At 38.0% G+C, this 21,158-nt stretch overlaps 1 non-coding gene and 1 pseudogene across 1 annotated transcript; one reads left to right on the top strand and one right to left on the bottom strand.

Annotated features, from left to right (window-relative positions):
• Nucleotides 1-1,073: 1,073 nt before the first annotated feature.
• LOC138242347 (zinc finger protein 551-like) lies at nucleotides 1,074-2,471 on the bottom strand (annotated as a pseudogene).
• Nucleotides 2,472-16,392: 13,921 nt separating this feature from the next.
• Nucleotides 16,393-16,464, top strand: trnaw-cca (transfer RNA tryptophan (anticodon CCA)). Its single transcript has one exon. It is a non-coding gene; the product is annotated as a tRNA-Trp (tRNA).
• Nucleotides 16,465-21,158: the final 4,694 nt, after the last annotated feature.

Here is a 21,158-nt window from a genome sequence, read left to right as displayed (position 1 = left end):
TCTCCAGCAAACAAAAAAAGTGCCGAACATGCGAGTCATTCTTGAATCAGAGCCAGGCTACACGGGTATCTGTTCTGTGGTGGTCAGGATATATTTGTACGAGAAACAGGAGGAATTGCTCCACTCCTATTAAGCATAAATTGAAACAGGATAAGAAAGGGGCATTTTGTGTGTTTGTGCATATGTCAACGTATTATCTACATCATAGTGCCTTTCTCATTTGAACGATACTAGAAGGACCACAGAGCAAGCTTTGTCAAGAGTGGGATTCAAACCCGTACCTCTAGAGTGACACCAGTATTTTAAACTTTGAACAAATGTGTCAGCTTTTATAATCCATCTTATTTGTGGAGTGGATGTGTATCTAAGAGTAAAGCAAAGATGCTCACTAAGGTGGAGATGACAGGTTCTGCGGGAACTGCAAATCATATTGCTACGAGATTATCAGGAAATAATATTTAATTGCATTTTGTTTATGTGGTTGGTAAAGTGTATATATATATTGCTTGTCCTGTCCAGATTAAACAAAAAAAAATAGTTGCATTGAAAAAAACAAAACTTACTTATAATTCCATATTTTTATGTTAATGCTGACAAAATAGATTTTCATATTAGGACAGATTCATACAATATCTCTTGATTCTTTATTATTTCCCCTTTAGTTCAGATATATTTATTGTATTTAATTTTTATCCTCTATGGGTATAAACACATTTTAGATTGTGCAACAAAGACTTTGAGGTTTTTGGTAGAATTTAATGAGATTTGTTTTTTTTTCTCTTAAGTGTGATACTTGAGGATCCTATTCTGTTCTATACGTTTCATGCTTAAAAGTTGTTACACAATTACGAGCCTATCCAAAGAGAACAGTCTTAACTGTAAATTAAACAGGATTAAACTTAACATCCCAAGACAAAGAAATAAAGAATTAATTCAATTTAGACTTGATTCAATTTAAAATCGAATAAAACGAAAACTTATTTTATTATACACATAAATTGTACTGCATGACTAGAACTTGTTCTATTATACATATATTATGTTTTAGTTAGCCATAAGTAAGGGTACAAAATCAAAAGTGGATGACTACAAAGTGACTATGACTAATAGACATTTTAGGAACAAGTAAAGGTTTATTCCATGCTGAAAAGAGAAGAGAGGAAACATAATGTTTCGAATGTGAAGCCTTCTGAGGGTGTTACATGCTGACTCATCTACCTACTTGAACTAATAAGACATTTTAGACATAAGACATGATTAAATCAAAAACTGGTGACTAATTTGGTGTGTTTTTAAGTCAACTGACTGAATAAAATTCCTCCCAAAGTGACTGTAGCTAAATGATCTCTCTTCTGAATGACTGCACTGGTGGACTCTGAAGGTCTCTTGTGTGACTGTGCTGGTGGGCTCTTAAGTTACCTGAATCATTAAAACTCTTCCCACACTGACTGCAACTAAATGGCGGGCTGACTGGTCGCTCTCCTGTGTGAATGCGCTGGTGGTCTCTTAAGGTCCTTAAGTAACTAAAACTCTTCCCACACTGATTGCAGCTGAATGGTCTCTCTCCTGTGTGAATGCGCTGGTGAGCTCTTAAGGTCCTTGAATCACTAAATCTCTTCCCACATTGAATGCAGCTGAATGGTCTCTCTCCTGTGTGTATGTGCTGGTGTGCTCTTAAAGTATTTGACTGACTAAAACTCTTTCCACACTGACTGCATCTGAATGGTCTCTCTCCTGTGTGAATGTGCTGGTGGCATTTTAAGTTGGTTAACTGACTAAAACTTTTCCCACACTGACTGCAGCTGAAGGGTCTCTCTCCAGTGTGAGTGCGCTGGTGGGCTCTTAAGGAACTTGAATCTTTAAAACTCTTCTCACACTGACTGCAGCTGAATGGTCTCTCTCCTGTGTGAATGCGCTGGTGGGTTCTTAAGGTATTTGACCGACTAAAACTCTTTCCACACTGACTGCAGCTAAATGGTTTCTCTCCTGTGTGAATGTGCTGGTGTCTTTTTAAGTTGCTTAACTGACTAAAACTTTTCCCACACTGACTGCAGCTGAAGGGTCTCTCTCCTGTGTGAATGCGCTGGTGGGCTCTTAAGGCACTTGAGTCACTAAAACTCTTCCCACACTGAATGCAGCTGAATGGTCTCTCTCCTGTGTGAATACGCTGGTGGGTTCTGACATTAGATAAGGCTCTAAATCTCTTCCCACACTGACTGCAACTAAACGGTCTCTTTTCTGTGTGAATGTGCTGGTGTCTTTTTAAGAGACTTGACTGACTAAAACTCTTCCCACACTGACTGCAGCTGAAAGGTCTCTCTCCTGTGTGAAGGTGCTGATAGGGTTTTGAAATGCTAGACTGACAGAAATGCTGTCTTTGCCGTAATGGCAGTTTGTCCACTCCTTCTGAGCAAGGCCTTGAATGATTCTTCCTCATCCTCTGATTGTGTTGTGTTCTCTTATTCTGCAAATGCTCCATGGAATGGTCTTGCTCGGTGTGCTGAAACTGAGATTTGTTTTCTCCATCGTGTCCCTCAGTGTGCTGCTCAGGAGTGTGAATCACCTGGGGCTCCTTCTCCAGCTCCCTAAGACTAAAAACAGCCAGTTCATTCAGTTGTTCGTCTCTGTGCCCAAGAACAGACACAGACTGCAGTTCATTAAATTCAATAATTTTCTTAGAAACCAGATTATTAAACCTGTGTGTAAAGTCATCAGATACAAAGGGATCATATGACTGTTTAAAATACCTCTGCAATGACAGTCTCTCCACTTTAACAGAACAAGGCCTAATTATTATCAAGCCCTGTTGGAGCGGTTGTTGTTCCTCCCTGTCCTGACTCTCCTCTCGGTGCTGTAACTCAGTACTGATCTCTTCACCAGGTACATCAGTCGTCTGCTCTGCAAGGTCAATCAACTGCGGCTCCATGTCCTGCTCTTTAATATTAACAACATCCAGTTCTTCACTGTACTCTTGTACAGAGACACAGCCCAGTTCATTACAACCTTGCGTAATATTGTTTGTGTCCGGATTGGTAAGCTTCTCTATAAAATCATCAGATAGTAGGAACCCAGGTGTCTCACTCTCAGGCTCTGTCTTCATCATGGGCACAGCAGAGTCCAGATCCTCCACACTCTGTCTACTCTCTGTGTGCTGCTCACTGAGTTTCTCTCTCCCTTCTGCAGCAGTGAGCTCTGTCTCCTGCCTCAGACTGGAGCCCAACTCCTCCTCACTGTGCTGCTGTTCAAGACGAGCCCTTTCCCCAGCATCAGGGAGAGCACTGGCCTCTGAGCCTGCAAATACAGGACAAAAGGACAAGACCTTTAATATGGGCTGACAGTAGAATTTAAAATGCAAATAACACCATGGAGATACAAGAAAACAAACTTTAAGATATAAGGATTTTTAGCATCTACACAGACCACCACAGAATACTAAAATATCCCAATGTTCACTTTATCCTTTTATAGTACACATTTAGTCGAAAGTGTTAAATTAGTTGACAAAAAATAGTATGAAAGGTTTTGTCAGCAACCCGTTTTTCATTTTAGTGAAAGAAAATTAAACACAAATATAATCCACAATGATAATGACAAAGACTTGATTGCTTTGTATTTCTATTTCAGTGCACTAAGATGAGACAAACTGGAGTAAAACTCATATTGAAATTAATTTTGCAACATGAGATTCACCATTTGTGTATTAACTTTGTGTCTGGCAAATAGCAGGCTGGCTGTAACGGGTACAATCCTTAATCTGAGGCTGTATGTGGACTGTGCGGTGCCTAATGGCTACGAATGTGTAAGAATCGCAGTTATCAGGATGTGCCATTTTCCATCTTCTTCTGTGTTCTAGCCGTCTCCCATTTTTGGATGGTCTTTTCAACACCTCATGTCATGAATTCTTATTATGTGTTAATTGACTGGTACAATGAGATGTATACACTCAGCTAACCAGATTAAAGAAAAAAAAGCTGCAGAGAAAAAAGACATGCTTGTGGTTCTCCATGCTTTCAGCTGGAAGAAAAAGATCTGGAGTCGGACAGTATTTCATTAATAATCAAAGAATTCTTGTACAACATTACTGAACTCAGCCACATTATGAGTTGAAATCTACAATAAATCTGAAGCGCCATCTGAGCTGCAGCACCCAGACACTGCATTAAGATACATTTACATTGCCGCTAGTCAACACATTAACTAGAAAGCTAAGCAGGAATAAACAGTTTTAAAGCTTGTATATTAGGAAATTACAATCTTCCTGTCTTGGATCGAGATTATTGTGCAAGAGATAAGTTACGCTTTTAAAATGTATGTCGAATGCGCTATATGTGCTGCATTTCAGCTTCATAATGGTGCTCTGTCAGAAATGTGATTTTTGGTCATATTTTATTTTCATAAGTTTACAGTGACAGTAAAATGTTTTTTGTGTACTGTACATTTCACAGCATGTAATAAAAAGTAGAAAAGAATGTTATTTAATCACATGTAGTTTGTGTATGTGGCTGGGTATTTAGCTAACGAGACAATATTTTGTAACAACATATTATAGCATGTGCACGCATTTTCTACTAATTTCTTAAGAAGAGTGTGTGTGGAGTATAATTGTGCTTGCCAACATTCAAGGTCAGAATTCTTCTATAAAGCCCTGGCCAAATATGAAGACAGTACATACCGTTAAAATTCAAACTGAATTAAAAACTACACATTCCTGTTAACGTGGCAGTGCATGTGATCCTTGCTTTTAGCCAATGAAACAGGGCAAAAAATCAGTACATGATGTTGGGGCTGAGTTTTGAAAACTTAACTTATCAGCAACAAAGCATAATTTACACGATAGGCTACCTTAAATTGTCAGTTACACAACTCTGTATGTCGCATAAGCCACTCCTATTTGGCTTTTTAGTAATGGAGTCAGGATGATGACTCCCCCCACCCCCTTAACTGTTCCGTGTCTGAATCGCAGAGGGTGAGAGAGAGTAGGGATAGACAGACAGAAAAAAGGGAATCACAACTACAATACAAATATATTTTTATGGTAAGGGGGAGCAAAACATCAGTATTTAGTACAAAATATATACTTCACATCTGAGCCTAAATATAAAGTTAAAATCTCGACAAACAAAGCAATGTAGGAAATCCACAATTTTTCTGGAGAAGAAATACAAATAGAAAATAAATGCTTTTTGACATCTCAAATCGGTTTGATCAAAACGAACAAGAAAAATAGTATTTTCAGAGAGCAATTACTTTGTGTTTACATTTACATAGAAATTGGAGCAATCTAATCTAAAATTAAGATCACACCAGAGACAGCAGTAGCTCTGCTTGTCATAGACGTTCAGCAAAGGAATAAGCCATGTCAAGTGCAATAATTCAGTGCAGTAATCATAGTTTAAAATGTGCATAGAGTAATGTAAAAATGCTGGGAACTTCACAATTAAGAAGCTCAGTAGTACAAGAAACAAAAGGAGGATAAAACTTGAACTTTTTAAGGCTGAAACTATATTTCAGTCTAAAAAATTAAGGCAAATAAAAATTTAGAATGTTGGTGTTAGAGATGTAAATAAATGAAAAAATATAAAAATGTAAATGAGCAAAAGGCTTATAAATGGAACAGGTGTTACCTTGAAATAAGCAATCAGAAATAATTAGATATAATAAGAAGAGGGATGCAGGAACACTTGCAAAAGCTCAGGCATACAAATAAAAATAATAGAAAGCTGTGTGTTAGAAAAGAACATGTAAACCTGAAGCAGATTTGGCAGAAAGCGAGGACTTGAATACTCGGGTGCATGTTTGGCAGTATGAAGGTTTGATAGGCTAGAGAGCCAGAAAATCAGCTCACATGACAAACAGAGCACTTCGTCAGAGAGCCCTGTATGAATTAATAGCAAACATGGTTTCATGAAAGGCTTCTCAATCGGTTGGGCATTCAGGTAGATTGCCAGTGTAAAGGATTTATAAATATATTTTGTTAAAGCAAGTCAGTTTTTTTTTGCAACACATAAAACATTTTTCCAAGCAACACAAAGACATTTTTCCAAGAAAGTAATTTAGCTTTTGTCACTAATGGAACCACTAGATAAAGACATAAATATAGAAAACTAAAGATTTTTAATTCAATGCTGGTAGCAAGATAAACTTGGACTCAACAGCTGTCAGGTTGAGGTCAGTGTATATTTTATCGCTGAGATAGTGCAAGATGTTAACAGTGAAATCAGGTACTTAGAAGTGTCTCATTTCAGGAAGGAGATTTTCATAATAATTACAAATCTAGCAGGATAGAGAAAGCACAGGATAAAGGCAGTTAGATTAGTATCAGATTAGTATGCAAAGCCATTTAGCAAAGAGAGAAAAACCAGCATAGATTAGATCTTTATTTCTGAACCATGGAAAACCTGATCATGTTTCTCTATAATAATAAAGTTTTTTATTATTTTATATAGCACCTTTAAAATTAGCATCTCAAAGCAATACAATAGGTGTAAAAACAGTTATAAGGACCACAAATTACAAAGTACATACACTGAAAACAAAGGTTTTGAGTTTAAATTTAAATGCACTCAGGGTAGGTGATTCTGATATCACTAGGGATATAAATTCAGAGCTCTGAGGTGTAGCTAGAGAAGGCCCCGTTAACCACAGAATGTAGATAATCTTGAAGACCAGAGTCAGTTGAACAGGTTGCAAGGTGGGGAGTAGATGGATAATAAGCCAGATAGGTACTGAATGAGGATGAGAGTGTTGAAGTTGACTCAGAACCTCGTAGGAAGACAGTGCAAGGACTTGAAGACAGGTGTAAGGTGATTGCTTGCTAGCGACCCGGTCAGGATTCTGGGTGTAAAATGCTGAACAGATTTGGAGATAGCTCAGTGTGGATTTAATTACCCCAGTGAACAGGATGTGCACTCACTAATTCTAGGAGAAAAAAAAACTCTCAGTTTCTCTAGTGCCCTTTAAAGGCAAGGGAATCAGTGTGATATTCCACAATGCAGAGTGCTACATGGCCAGTATTTACATATGATATTTGTTAAACAAATTAATACAAGCAGTTTTTGAGGATTTAAGTATAGGCTGAGTCATTGCAGGATGCAAAACTAGAGACGTAGGTATGAAAAAGATAATTTTGGGAAAGCTGAAGAATGCACTGGTAACAAGAACACTTCCTAAAAGGGCTAGACATACATTTGACAAATTGACAGGAGATGTTGTAGACTGCACCAGTGGCCATATCACCCTGCAGCTCTCAACTAGTTATTCACTGAAGCTAAGCAGGATTGAGCCTGGACAGTACCTGGATGAGCGACTAACTGGGAAGCTAAGGTTGCCTCTGGAAGTGGTGTTAATGGGACCAGCAGGGGGTGCCCCACCCTGCAGTCTGTATGGGTCCTAAGTCCCACTGTAATGGCAGGGACACTGTATAATTGGCTTGCTCTTGCCCCGCAGTGGACTAGCGCTCCATCTAGGGTGTACCCTGCCTTGCCCTTGTTGCTTGCTGTTGCTAGGCTCCAGCTCTTCCCACAACCCTGAATGGAATAATGTGGTTAGGAGAATGGATAGATGGATGTTACAGACTGCAGAAGAAGATGATCAAATTAATGGACTGAATACTTACACAGCTACTGAAAAAACGTACAAAAAGCATGCTAACACTTGTCTTCCTATTCCTTAGTTAATACATTTGATTTTTATAAACAGTTAACATTGATTATTCATTCACTCATAAGGAAGAACAATAAGCTTCTGCAAAAATAAATCTAAATGGTGAGAAATTAGGGACTTAGAAGACAAAGAAAATTTACACTGTTTAATTTTAAATACTAAGTTATAAATGCAGAACCAATGGGTGCCATTCACATCTTGCGCTATAGAACACTCATTCTGTATTGCTGAGCTCCGCACCTCCTCTCTCTGAGAGAGCGCAGAGGGCAGTGTGCTATTTTTCCAGCCTCCAATTGGGAAACAAAAACCTGATCTGCTTCACACCAGAGGAAGAAAGGAGAATGTGATTTTTCCTGTAAGAAATGTGTGTTGCATTTATGAAATTCAACTATTTAAAAGATTTACTTAAAAAGTAAAAAACCTACAGCAAACACAAATTTTCTAAGCTGTTCCTAAGAAAAATCGCCCACTTTTTGCGCTTACAAAGTGTTCTTTAACTAAACCCATTTTTTATAGCTTTTAAAGTCATGCAATGTTTAAGTTAGGCTGGAACACATCATTGTATCTTATTTATATTTAAAAAATCATTTGTACAGCTTTTTAAAAAGCACTGTGATAGACTGAAACACAGGCCTGTTATAATACTTATACTTAATATAATACTAGCAAAACATGATTAACACTATCACTACAGCAGTTTTTTCAGATGAATTATTATGGCATCAAAAGACCTATTTATTAATAATATCAGTGAAATAAAGAACATTTATGTTACTTTTTCTGTTCTGTGGTAATAGTTTAAGTAATTCATGCAGTAATTACTCTATAGTTATTACAAATTCAGTATTGGTGGAAGCCTCTACTAAATAAACTGAAAATAATGTTGTTTTCAAACTTTGAAAACACTTCCTTTGAAAACATAATTTCAAAACAAAACATATAGAAAAGTACAGAATTATTAACAGTGCCAAAACAGATGTTCTTATTAGGAAAGATTCATACAATGTCCCTCTATAAGATTATTTATTATTAATCAAAAATAAATTATTTATTGTATTGATATTTGACATTTCGGGGGATCAAAACTCTTTAAACTGTGCAAGAAAAAATGTACTTTTTGACAATATCTTATAAAATGTTGTAAATATTTTCTAAGACATACATTTTATTATTTATTACAATATTTAGTATTTATGATACTTTTTATCATATTTTTTTAGTATTTATGATACATTTTATTATACAAATAAATTAAATACTTTAACTGTGACTAAAACTAATTTTGTTTTAATCAGTTTAATTAAGTTAATTAAGAATACATATAGTGAAAATTGAGTTGACTGGACTAAATTAAAAATGGATGACTAAATTAACACTGCAAACAACTTATCTAAACACACATTACATTTGTTGGTATCATATACCCCTAGTTACAGCAACAATCAACACTGACCAGCAAAGTCTTTTAATAACCATGTCAAGGATTAAATGTGAAAACAGTGTAGGTCAAAGCCCAAGCACAGTCCTCAGTGTGCTGTTTAAGGTTGAACTCTAGAAGCCACGAATGGCTTAGACAGTGAATTCGGAGAGGGAGAGAGATGAACCAGGCAGGAAGGGAGACAGTCTGATACAGAACTGTTTAATTACAGAGAGGCTCCCAGCTGAAACAGAAAGAGGCAAGCTGGTGATCCAGAAAATAAACCAAAGAGGGGAAAAAAGGCAAAAAGACACAGAGATAACCAGTGGGAGAAAATGAGACCGGAGATGATTTTCCACTGGGTTATCATTACTTATCATTACTTGATATGATAAGGGGGGGAAAGGGTTGTTCTGAATATACTTTACTGAAGATAACGCTAACACGAGTGAGTGACACTTATTAACAACAGCGGATTGAATCATAATAATAAATAGAAAACTTTATTTTATATAACACCTTTAAAAGGGGCTTCTCAAAGCTCTTTACAGAGGAAAAAAGCCACACAGTGGGAGGTGGCAGCAGAATTAAACAGGTACAGTGAGGGTTTGAAAGGGGCAATAAGGAGTTTGATTAAACTGATTGAGATCTAGATTGAGATTCTCATTGAAAAACGGGCAGTCTGAGTGAAAGGTGTCCCAATCTGTTTGGATGGCAGGGTAAGAATGTGAGAGCTCTCATGTTGCCCCTGGCAACCGTAGGACATGGGTCGGACCCAGTCCAGGCATGACAATACAATTTCGAGACCCCCCAAAAAAGCAAAGATCCAAACACACAAATGATCTGAACCTGATTCATTAGAAAGTGGAGGGCACAGATTCTAAAAAAACCACAAATATCAAATGTGATAAAATAATATTATGAGGTGAATCTAGATACAACAGGTAACTCCTGGTTATTGTCAACATTTCAAGCTTCACAGCAAAGGGGATGCTCGCTGGGACGTGGAAGCCCCAGATTCAGTGATCAAAGCAATTGTAATATTTACCTTGGTTTAAATTAGTTTATGAAATCCTTGGTAAATGATTAAGTGTTAATAAACAGTCCAGAAAGACAGCCTAAAAGAAAGGGACAGAGATAAGAACAGAAGAGACAAGAGAACATGAAGGCGAGAGCTCCTTGTCTCAGATCAACTGAAAGACCAGACTGTAGCTAAGTATTTGAACCTTGTTAAGATAGCCTGTTATTCTGTAATTTTTAGAGATCTCTGATTGCCAGAGTAAAGGATGCCTTGGTTAAAAACACCTTCTCCTTATTAGTGGGTGGATTTTGAGAATAAGCAGGTAAATATTGCCATTAATTTGGTAACATCAGGGTTAAGAGGGGAAGAGAGATTTAACTGCACATAACATTGTTTTTAGTTTGGAAGGCAGTTGATCTCTTCTGCTGGTCTTTGTAGGAGCTATTTAAGAGTTGAATACTTAGCAACAGTCAGGTTTTTCTGGGTAAATAGGAGGTTGGCCTGTGGGTCACCTTATTTATAAATTGCATAACTTGCATTTTGTATGTTTATTGTGTGTGTAGTTTAGTGTGTGTATTGTCACTGTTAATAAATATTTGTTAGCCCAGTGTGTCTTACTTCTGACTCTTTTCTGTCGGAGCACAAAGAAATCAAGTGCTTGTCAATCTAATTATTTCTATATATGGGTGATATAGATATATAATTTAATTGTTGATTTACCCTCTGGGCCATTTCAGGCTGTTCCTCTAATTTCAAAACTCCCCATTTGTAATCATTGGTGTCAACAATATTCTCTGATGGTATCCTATGCATGGTGTATCCCAAACTGTGCCACTTGCATGCTGGGATAGGCTCCGACTCTACTGTGACCCTGTACTGGATAGAGTAGTGAATTCAACTGAGAGGAAACGACTCTCTCTAGAAGACTCATACACATTCTACTCTGTGCCTAATCCAAAGAGGTCAGGAAGAAAACAGTGCTGGTACTCAACTGATCAATAAAAGCAGACAACACTGGCCAGACATTGTAGCACAGAAACACAAAGAAAAAAACCCTGGGAACAGAGATTCCTCCAAAATCCAGGACACTCCTCCAAGATCAATGAATACAGCAGAATCCCCAAACTTAAAACACCCCAATATGCTGCAGCCCACCAGAGACAATCCAATATTCACTTGCTCCTGCACCTCAAACTCCTGACCCATAGAAAACATAAGATTGCATATATCTATCAACTGATTGACCATTTTTATCCTGTTTAAAATGTCACATTTACTTCCAGATTTTATTTGCTTTTGTAAAACCTAAATCACTGAAAAAACGTTTGGCCAAGATTATATTAAAAATAAGTTAAATACATAAAACATATATCAAACATAATTCCAAAGATAAAAAACACTAAACAAGCAAGATACCAATGTATTCTGAAACAATGATGTAAATGCAGTAGCTCATCATTTTTTACTCCAGTTACTGACTAATATAGGCTAAACAACGTCTAAACAATGTGTTCTCGGCCTTGTTACTGAAATACAGATGAGGGGATGAGGAGAATGAGGGGTTAATACAGACACAATAACTGGACACTACAGTACATTAACACTGCACTGAGAGAGAGAAGGATTAATACAGAAACACTGACTGCACATTACAGTATATTAAACACTGCACTGAGAGAGAGAGGGGTTCATACAGACACACTGACTGGACACTCCAGTACATGAACACTGCACTGAGAGAGAGGGGGGTTAATACAGACACACTGACTGGACACTCCAGTACATTAACACTTCACTGAGAGAAAAAGGTTAATAAAAACACGAATATTCCGAATATTCCTGACAGAATATTCTAGAGGAATTACTACAGACAGACCCTGGTGGACTGGAATGTTAAACAAATATAAAAGCTAAACAAATACTGTATTTGTATTATAATAATTGTGTATACTGTATATATATTATATACTGTATATATATTTCCTAATAACATCGGATTACACACCGATTTAGAGAAACAGATGCTGAATCTGCTGAGATGCTGAGTTGTCTTTAGCATCATAACCGGATTATAACAATTTCAGTTTCCAGTAAAGCATCCTGTCGCTATATCACACAAGTCTTTCCACTTCACTTTGTATCTCTCCACTATATTCTCACCAGTGAGGAAGTTAAGGACACTGTTTTTAAACTCACACACACACTGACTTCATACAAGTCACCACACTGACCTGCCAGCTCCAGTTTCGTGTCCATTTCTTCTTTTATTTCTGCAGTGACTTCACAGAGAAGCGTGTGTCCAACGCGATCTGTCTGTTCCTGATCTCCTCCTGCTCCCGACTCCTTCTCCCTCAGCTGTAATCTCCACTTCAGGCTCTCGTTCTCCTTCTTCAGCTGCGCCATTTCACTCCCGACACTGTGCTCCACACACTGTGTGATTTTAAACACCGCCCGTCTAACCAGGATCTGGGAGACGCTGCGGAGTTTGTCTTGAAACTCGTCCTCAGAATCAGACATCCTGTTTCTGAAAACGTCTGAAACTTCATACACGATCGATTTGAGCAAAACCTGCATGAAAGAGTGAAGCTCAGTTTGCAGATTCAACAAACACTCCGCCATCCTTCTTCAGAGTCGGTCAGAAACAAAGGCTAAATTGTGGAGTTTAAACGCAAAAACGTTCTTATTTTATTCTTCACAGATCCTGCATTCAGGCCTGTATTCCATTCAAGCATTCCGTTCAACACAGCTGACAAATCGTAGCATAGTAAAAAAACAAAATAACTTTCTTCTTGATTATTTAGCTAAAACAACTGACTCAATCACTGTCTCGTGGGTGAAATATCTGTTGTGTTAAGTCGCGCAGCTTGATGACGTCATTCTTTAGGGCTGCCGCAGCTTCAAAACAACTGAGGAGAGGAATTTTGAGATGTATGTCTGTATTTCTGTACCCCCTGCAAGAGATATAAACCTCACCACACCTGCTAGCGCCATCTAGTCAGGACGAGTGAATCACCTGCGAGTGAATTTTGTGAAACAGAAAATGTATTTCCACGTTTTACTTGCAGGACACTATAATGTACATTATCAGCGCAGGATTTCATGTAAAGCTATTTTTAAATCGAAGCACACATCACTTATCACCTGCTCTGCTCAGTTTTGTGATATAATATTAAATGCAATCTCTGAATAAGTCACTGAACTTGGCCAGACCAACTGAAAGGACGGAATGCAGACAATAACTTAACAGGTTTAAATTTTATTCTTCTATTGCCCCTCCACAACCCACTCTAATTCATATTATCTAATTAATACATTTTTCCTTCCTTTCATTATCTTTATACACCTCTCTTTCCCTTCCTTACTATTTTTTCCCAATCTTTTTTATCTCTCACATCTCTCCATACTTATAGCTTTGTTTATCTTAGATGAAATATGTCTCAACAAGGCCACATACTTGTTTAAATTGATTTATTTTTCCTTTCAGGCTATAAACAGTGTTTTCATCTTCAGTCTGTCCAACAGGTTGATTGGCCCCATATTGTTCATCTGTTTCTACAGAACAGCTCTTCCTCCAAAATGTAAGCGTAGCCAGTGTTGCAGAAAAGAAATATGCCTATTGTAATAATTCTAAGAATTTTTCTAGTGCAAGAGCTTAACCAAAACTGTACCTGTATTTCTAGGTGTTATACCAGTTCAGTCATATATACATTTTGTGATCAGTCACCTTGGAGTCTGCTTAACCAGTAGAAATCAAATACAACTGAAGTTTTTCTTGTTGAGACTTAAACTGTTAATCTTCCATATCAGGTAAGTGTATAAAAAGTCAGCTGTAACTCTTCTTGTCAGAACTACTCTCCTGACTGTAAGGAGGATACTTCTTTTTGGTCATGTATTCAATAAACTCCTCTTCTACTTAACAAAAAACGTCTCAAGTGGATTTTTGTTCTACATCTCCATTCGCAGGTTTTTGGTAAAAAAAAAATCGCCAGGATTTTTTGTTAGCTGGCAGAATTCCTTCTGCACTAATGAGCAAGATTTGTATTTCATCTTTCATAAGTTATATGCAATTTTTGAAAAACAAGTTGTCCAAAAAGAAAATGAATACTTGCATTGAACCAAATCAAGCCATATTTGATCTTCAATAATTATGATACATTCTATAGGACAAAACAAGAAGAAAGATACCGCAGGATTTCAGAAACAGGATTTCCTGGTTATTGAGAGAAGCTTTTACCATCCAGGAATTTTCGTGTCCAAGGACTTCAATGTGCTTTCCATATACAGCTGCCACTGAAGCACAGCACAGACTCAGAAACTTGACATCTCCCAAGGAATATGTTGAAATTGTAGGTGGAAGAGGAAAATGACCCTCAAGTACAAGGAAAAGATGATCATCTTGATCTCGCCACCTCATGACTAGTCTAGTGGCAGTGCCCTGACAAGGTGGCTGAGTGGTTAAGGTGATGATTGCTAATCCATTGTGCTCTGCACGCATGGGTTAGAATCCTATCGTTGTTGTGTTGTGTTCACTGTTCCTATTTGAAACTGTTTAATAAGTGTTCTTTGTCATTGGTGTTCCTTTACGAGAACAGTAGCCAAAGAGCTTCCTCTATATTTATTTGAGTGAAGGGGGGGAAACCATGTATGTGCAGAAAATAATCATCGAATTGAAGTGCTGCCACACATAAGTAATGTCTGAACTTATTGTTGGTAACCTGGAGAGCAGACCAACCTCTTCAGTGATGTAAAGCACAGGACCTGCAGTATGTAACATACACTAAATATGATATTTCAGTCTTCTGTGGAGCAACTCATACGAAACTCTAAATCCCAGGGTTGTGAATTCAAGCTCCATGCTGGTGTAATGGCAAGGCTTATTAATAATACAGGAATTAAGTTTTCTGCTCCCTTGCCTTGCTCTCCCTCATCCTAGTGGTGCTGGACACAGAGAGGCCATTCCATTTGGTTCAGATTTAAGATGTTTTTCTATCTGAGTTTTTTCTATGTTTTTTCTGATAAGGAACAACTCCCAAGTCTGAGGTTCTCCAGCCACCCTAATAAATGGTCATCTCTGGTGCCTTACTGTCTGGGAGATTCCAAGGGAGAGTCTCATCCCAGGTTTTTTACAACCCTAATGTCAGAGAGCATAGTTATTCATCCTCCACCTTGATCAGCTAATCAGGAACTGGTAGGCCAGGGTAACCCCACATGGGTCTCGAATGCCCACGGAACATTCAAGCAATGAACGACCGTAGTTCCTCCAGATAAAACAGGCAGCACAGGGCCCAGAAGATGCCCCTCCAGGACATTCTCAGACTCAGCTCGGACAATCACGTGATGGAGTCGAGAACGGAGAACGTTCGCATGTAACCAAAGGATCCGCCCGAGGTTAGCCCAGTAGCAAGCCTCATGAACCCACCGCAAACACTCGCCTGATCAACGAGTGAACTAAGGTCGGAACTGTCAATAGCTGGATCTTATTATTCAGGGCTAGCACTACACTGGGAACGAAACTGTCTTCTTCCCATTGAAAGAGTGGACCCACAGTCACTTTTCATGTCCACAGTCTCTGCTAGTGGAGCCAGGACTAACTCCCCTCCTTCTCCCACTCATTACGCCGGACCAGGACTACCTGGCGCTGGTCCAGAGGATGCCGATTGGATGCAGCAACAGCCTGTCACTGCTCTCTTGTGTCCGTTGGAGATCTGAATCCACACAGATTGGATGAGTATTCAACATTCTGCATTACAGCTCGAGAATTCAAATGTTACCTCAACCTCAGTTGATATCAATTTAATGCCTATTAAATTGTGATGTACTTCACTTTGAGTATCTAGTGTAGAAGTTGTCATCAAAGTTCATTTACGAAACAGTATAAATGAATGGTATACTGAATGTATGTCCCTCATGGTTTGTGACTCTTCGTTATTGAATATACAGTATAAGGTCAGCAGGCTTGGGGAATTGAACTTTAAGGTGAAGACTGCGGGTTCAGTAGCAGCAGAACCTGATCAGTATCAGTTGACTCCGATATACTTTGAAAACTTAACTTCTGGATTTAGAGTCAGACATTCTACCGTTGCACAATGGGGTACTTAATTAAAAAATAGAAAAACAATCAGTGTTCCTGGATCTGTTATCGAGAACAACACCTGCACAAGAGCTGCACAGGAAGAATGAAATGTGGTCTGGGATGAAGAGACTCTCTTCGGAAGAGCGGTGCTCTTCACGGGATAATTTTTTTGGGACACTGATTTGTCTCCTTTGGGGAATTCAAAAGTGCTGCAGCTGTGACCTCGTGGTGCAACGGTAGTGCGTCTGACTCCAGATCAGAAGGCTGCGTGTTCAAATCACGTTGAGGTCAGCTGTTAGTTTTTCAGGTTCTGCTGGTCCTGAACACGGAATTCACACCATGCAGTTGAGTTCTATCTGTACACCACATAGATAATCTAAACAAAATAGAGCAGTACAGGACACGCAGTGCGGAGCTCACACAGCGAATAGCCTTGAACACAAGAGAAAAGGCACAGTTCACATCTGCCAAACATCATGTCCGACTTTAGAGACAGCTACATCAGAGAATGGAATCCCGGAAGTTTCAGATAATTTTTTTTTTAAATACAGGTTCAAGAAAACCTGAAAGTTAGGGAGTTTCGGACACTTTTCTTTTATTAAATAGTGTCTGAAGCCTGAAAATGTAATTTGAAAAAAAAAACCGCTATTGGACATTAGCAGGTGCTTTTTGTAACGATTTGCTATTTCATGCTGGAAAACAAAGGAAACAGACCCAACGTTTGCTTTCAGGTACGGTTCATTACATAATATACATCTATTACTGAGGAGCTTGAATAAAATTTACACGAGCCAGGCAGAAGTCGAACCTACAATCTTATGATCCGAAATCAGACGCGTTGTTTATTAAACTGCTGGCATTTCACATGACCTGAATTTCCCCATAGTGTGCTCAGCGCCGCTACTAGTAATGCACCGCTCCGTCTAAAATTTCAAAGTGAGAAACATGTGTTTTCTGATTTTTTATGAGTTTTAAAATATAATCTCTTTAAATCAGACAAGGGCTTTATGTTTCGCACTGAAATTCCAATTGACTGAGAATTCAAAGAAAGACTGTTTTCTTCCACAACACCGTATAATTATCACATCCACCAGACTCTTCAACTTCTCCAGACCTTGCTGGGTGAGCATTTGCTCCTATAAATCAGGTCACGTATCATGTTAAATCACTTCTTCTCAACACAACCTTTCCCGGTCCACGTTTTCTCTATGAAAAAAAGACATTTTTTCCTTGCACGATTTCTCGTTTTTTTATCAAAGCGTACAGAAATAAAAAAGAAGAAGAAATAGTGTTGCAAAAGAACTCTGTCGCCCTTGGGAGATGTCAAACCCATTGGACATGAAAAATGTCAGATAAAAGCCAGTTCTCTTCGTTTCTCAGTGTCGGGGCTGCTACTGTATGTAAAAGGCAATTTGCTCTGAGAGCAGGTTCAGCGCTTACTGAACACAGATGTCTCAGAGTGGTGTGTCCAAGTGGCTGTAAAAGGGGACAGGTGTCCTGTCACCATCGGTTAGTTGGTTAAAGTGCCTTTCTATTAAACAAAAGAACCTAGGTTCAAATCCCAGCTGTGTATTTCTTCCTATCTTGAAGTACAGAACGTACCATTTTGGTCACTCACAAAGGGCTTGATTTCGTTAAATGCAAAATGCAGGTGTTCATTTCCTTTCTGGAAAACTTGCTTTTGATGAAATTCACACAGCTTGCGAAACATGAAATTCAATTCTTGGTTATCAGTGCAGAAGAAATATTACCGGCTGGCATAAAGAATGGTAAGAGATTTTTTTTTAACCGGAAACTTGTGATTCAAGAACCCAGTAGTCAGTCTCTGTGGTGCAATCGGTTAGTGTGTTTGGCTGTTAACCGAAAGGTTGGTGTTTTGAGTCCACCCAGGGATGGGTTTCTTTTGCGATGTAAACATTGTCTTCGCATAGGTAGATTGGATCTCTCAGCGAAACCATAGCCATTTTAATATTTACAGGAAATGCGAGTGTTCAACACGTGTAAAAAATGTCCAATAATGCCCAACATCGCAACTCCCCAGAAAACCATATTCACCCAAGAAAAATGATCGTCGAATCATCATTTATACTCCCGTCACATCCTCTGCTGAAATATTTTAAAAATACAATGCAGATTTGTTTGAGAACTTGACAAGCATTGTTATGTTAGCACTGTGCAGTTGGATTTTGATATTTTGACATATTTACCTTAATTTTAAACATAAATATAATCTATTGTAATTGTGTTGTAATATTAAAATATGTTAGCTGAGGATGCAAAGGGGTGAAAGGGAAAGGTCAGAGGGTACAGTAACAACAAGGTTAGGATTGGTGGAGGTGGTAGGGGTGTTGATGGTTTTTCTCTGTAGAGGACGATTGAGTTTTTTATCTGTCTCTGAAGTGAGAAACTGGAAGAGCTGGGAGTTGAGAGATCTGATTAGGTTAGATATAAAAGGAAGATGATGTTGAGCTGTTAGCGGTAAAAATTACTTAATGTCTTTGATGTAAGCAAAGATAAAAAGAAAATTATCCTTGCTTACTGCCCTGTCTTTCTCACACCTGAAGAAGGCTTCACGGCCAACAAGTTGTGTTTCCTTTCTTGTCTTTTCAACATGGAACAACCCTTTACTTGTTCCTTTGCAGCCTACGCATGCTGACACAGCTACTCACCTGATATTTAACATTTCTATAATCACAACTATGAATGTCCACTGTGGGTATCTTTTCCATGATTATTTATTCTGTCATTGAAGCATATTTTATGTCATACCGAAGTGTCATAATCACTGATTTTTTTTTTTTCATTTAGAAAGTAAGAAAATGATAAATCACTATGAATTGCATTTAGCCTGTTGAGATATAGATTTTCTATGTACTTTAACATGCAATGTTCACAATGTCACAACTCAGAAATGCAACAGTGAAGTGTTGTAATTACAAATGTACATAGTGTTGGAACATTGAGATGTTTTGGTAATGAGGAAGGAGGGACATGCCATGTTCAAATGGTACAGTAAAATTTCTTGTATTTCGGGATTAAGAGAGCCTGTTACATTGTGTCTCACACCTCAGTGTCAGAATTTTGAGATGTTTTTATAACCAGGGGGTAGGTTTATAGCAATAAGCAGAAAGTGCCATCACCCTTTGCTCATCCTCGGTTAACCGTATATTCTCATATGCCATGTTCTAAATGTCCCATTTATATTAAAAGTTCTTGTAAAATGCAAGATTTTAAGACTTTTTATGATCAGAAGGCAAGGTTGTGGTAAATATGCAGAAAGTGCCTGTGAACTTATGTTTTGCCTTTGTCTTATTTACTTATTGTGTTTGTGTTATTGTGAGTTTTGAAAATTGGTTTACAATTTTCTGAAATGTGTTTCACACAAAAATGCTATTTGGATAGTCACTACTTACATATTCCCCTTTACTGAGGATAAGTACAGTAATCCATCCTGATTAGTACTTTTAAAAATTACTTTAGAGAGCCATCTACAGGCGAAAGCCGGAATAACATCACAGCAGCAGCATTTAAGGCAGAAGAAGCTGGCGAATAAGAAGCCAGCTTCAGCCTTGTTAATGCAATATCATTGGGTGAGGTGGAAAAATATTTCTTGCTCTGAATCCTAACATTTTTATAGGAGGTGTTCTAGTACTTCTTGCCTCAGATAAAACTGCCAATACATCACTTATTTCTATTCCATCAATAGCAGCGGTGTTATCGGTACTGATTCCTAAATGTACGTCCTGTCATCATATAAAACGTTGAAAGTTTTGACTGCATTCAACTGATCAAATTTCTCTTCGATGACAGTTATAATTTTATCCAAAATACATCTGAAACAAACTTGCACTGTTTTTTTATCCAGAAAAGCATCATCAAGAGACTCAAAACATACCTGTTTTTTTTTCTTCTTTCCAGGAGGAAGGATTGTTCAGATGCAAACATTGGTCCAAAATCAATGTACTCTCCTATCGCTGTTGCTTCTTCAAATCCTTCATTTGAACGTCGATATTGAGGGATGATATCGTACAAATTCTTTTAAAGCAAATTTTCTTAAAATATAAGCCTCTGTTATATTTGTCTTGGAAGTTTCGCAAGGTATAATAGACCACCTTGTGCCCTCCGCTAAAATATGATAAAATACAACAACATTTATTTACATAGAACGGCATTTATTGTTACATGTATATTAAAATTAAGATAAATATACAAAACAATTAAAATACAAATGTAAAGTCCTAACATAATCATGCTGTTGAACTGTCTTTTTTGCTTGTCAAGTTCTCCAACAAATCTGTGTTGTAATTTTAAATATTCTAACTAAGGGTGCAACGAGAGCATAAATGAATTCTCCTGCCAGCCATTCCCAGTGATATTGACTTACGTACTTAATTGTTTAACAAAAAAAATCACATTTCCTGCAAATATGAAGTGGGTTAAGGTTTTGCTAAGAAATCCAAATAAGTAGAGATGAGGTTTACATCACAATAATGAGAAGTACATTTCTGGGTGGGCTCAAACCACTAACCTTTCAATTAACAGAGACTCACGTGTGTCCCTTTTCTCCATTTGCAAGCTTCTGATTAAAAAAAAGAAAATAATGCTTCTTTCTTGCCAGCCTGCGATATACAAGGCAAGACTTGTATTTAATCTATCGCAAGCTGTATGAATTTCATGAAAAGCAAGTTGTTCCAGAAAGAAAATGAAAACTTGCATTAAACAAAATCAAGCCACATGTACAGATGCAGCCAAAAAAAAAGCGGGCGATACTGCATTATTCTGTGTTGCGTTTGACGCAGTTTACCGCAAGTTACAGTATTAATAACTCTAAATTCTCACATAGTGCCACATGATACCACGTGGTACCGCAAGTAACATAATAGATCCGGAATTTCCGCAAGGTGGATGTCACGCCCTCTGCAGCTAGAGGGCGCTCCTTCTCTGTCCTGTCCCTAGTTTCCGGTCTGCTGTCCTTCCTGTCCCTC

Source organism: Lepisosteus oculatus, chromosome 14 (assembly GCF_040954835.1).
Source record: "Lepisosteus oculatus isolate fLepOcu1 chromosome 14, fLepOcu1.hap2, whole genome shotgun sequence".
NCBI classification, from domain to species: Eukaryota; Metazoa; Chordata; class Actinopteri; order Semionotiformes; family Lepisosteidae; genus Lepisosteus; species Lepisosteus oculatus.
This window is presented reverse-complemented; position numbering and strand designations above follow the sequence as displayed.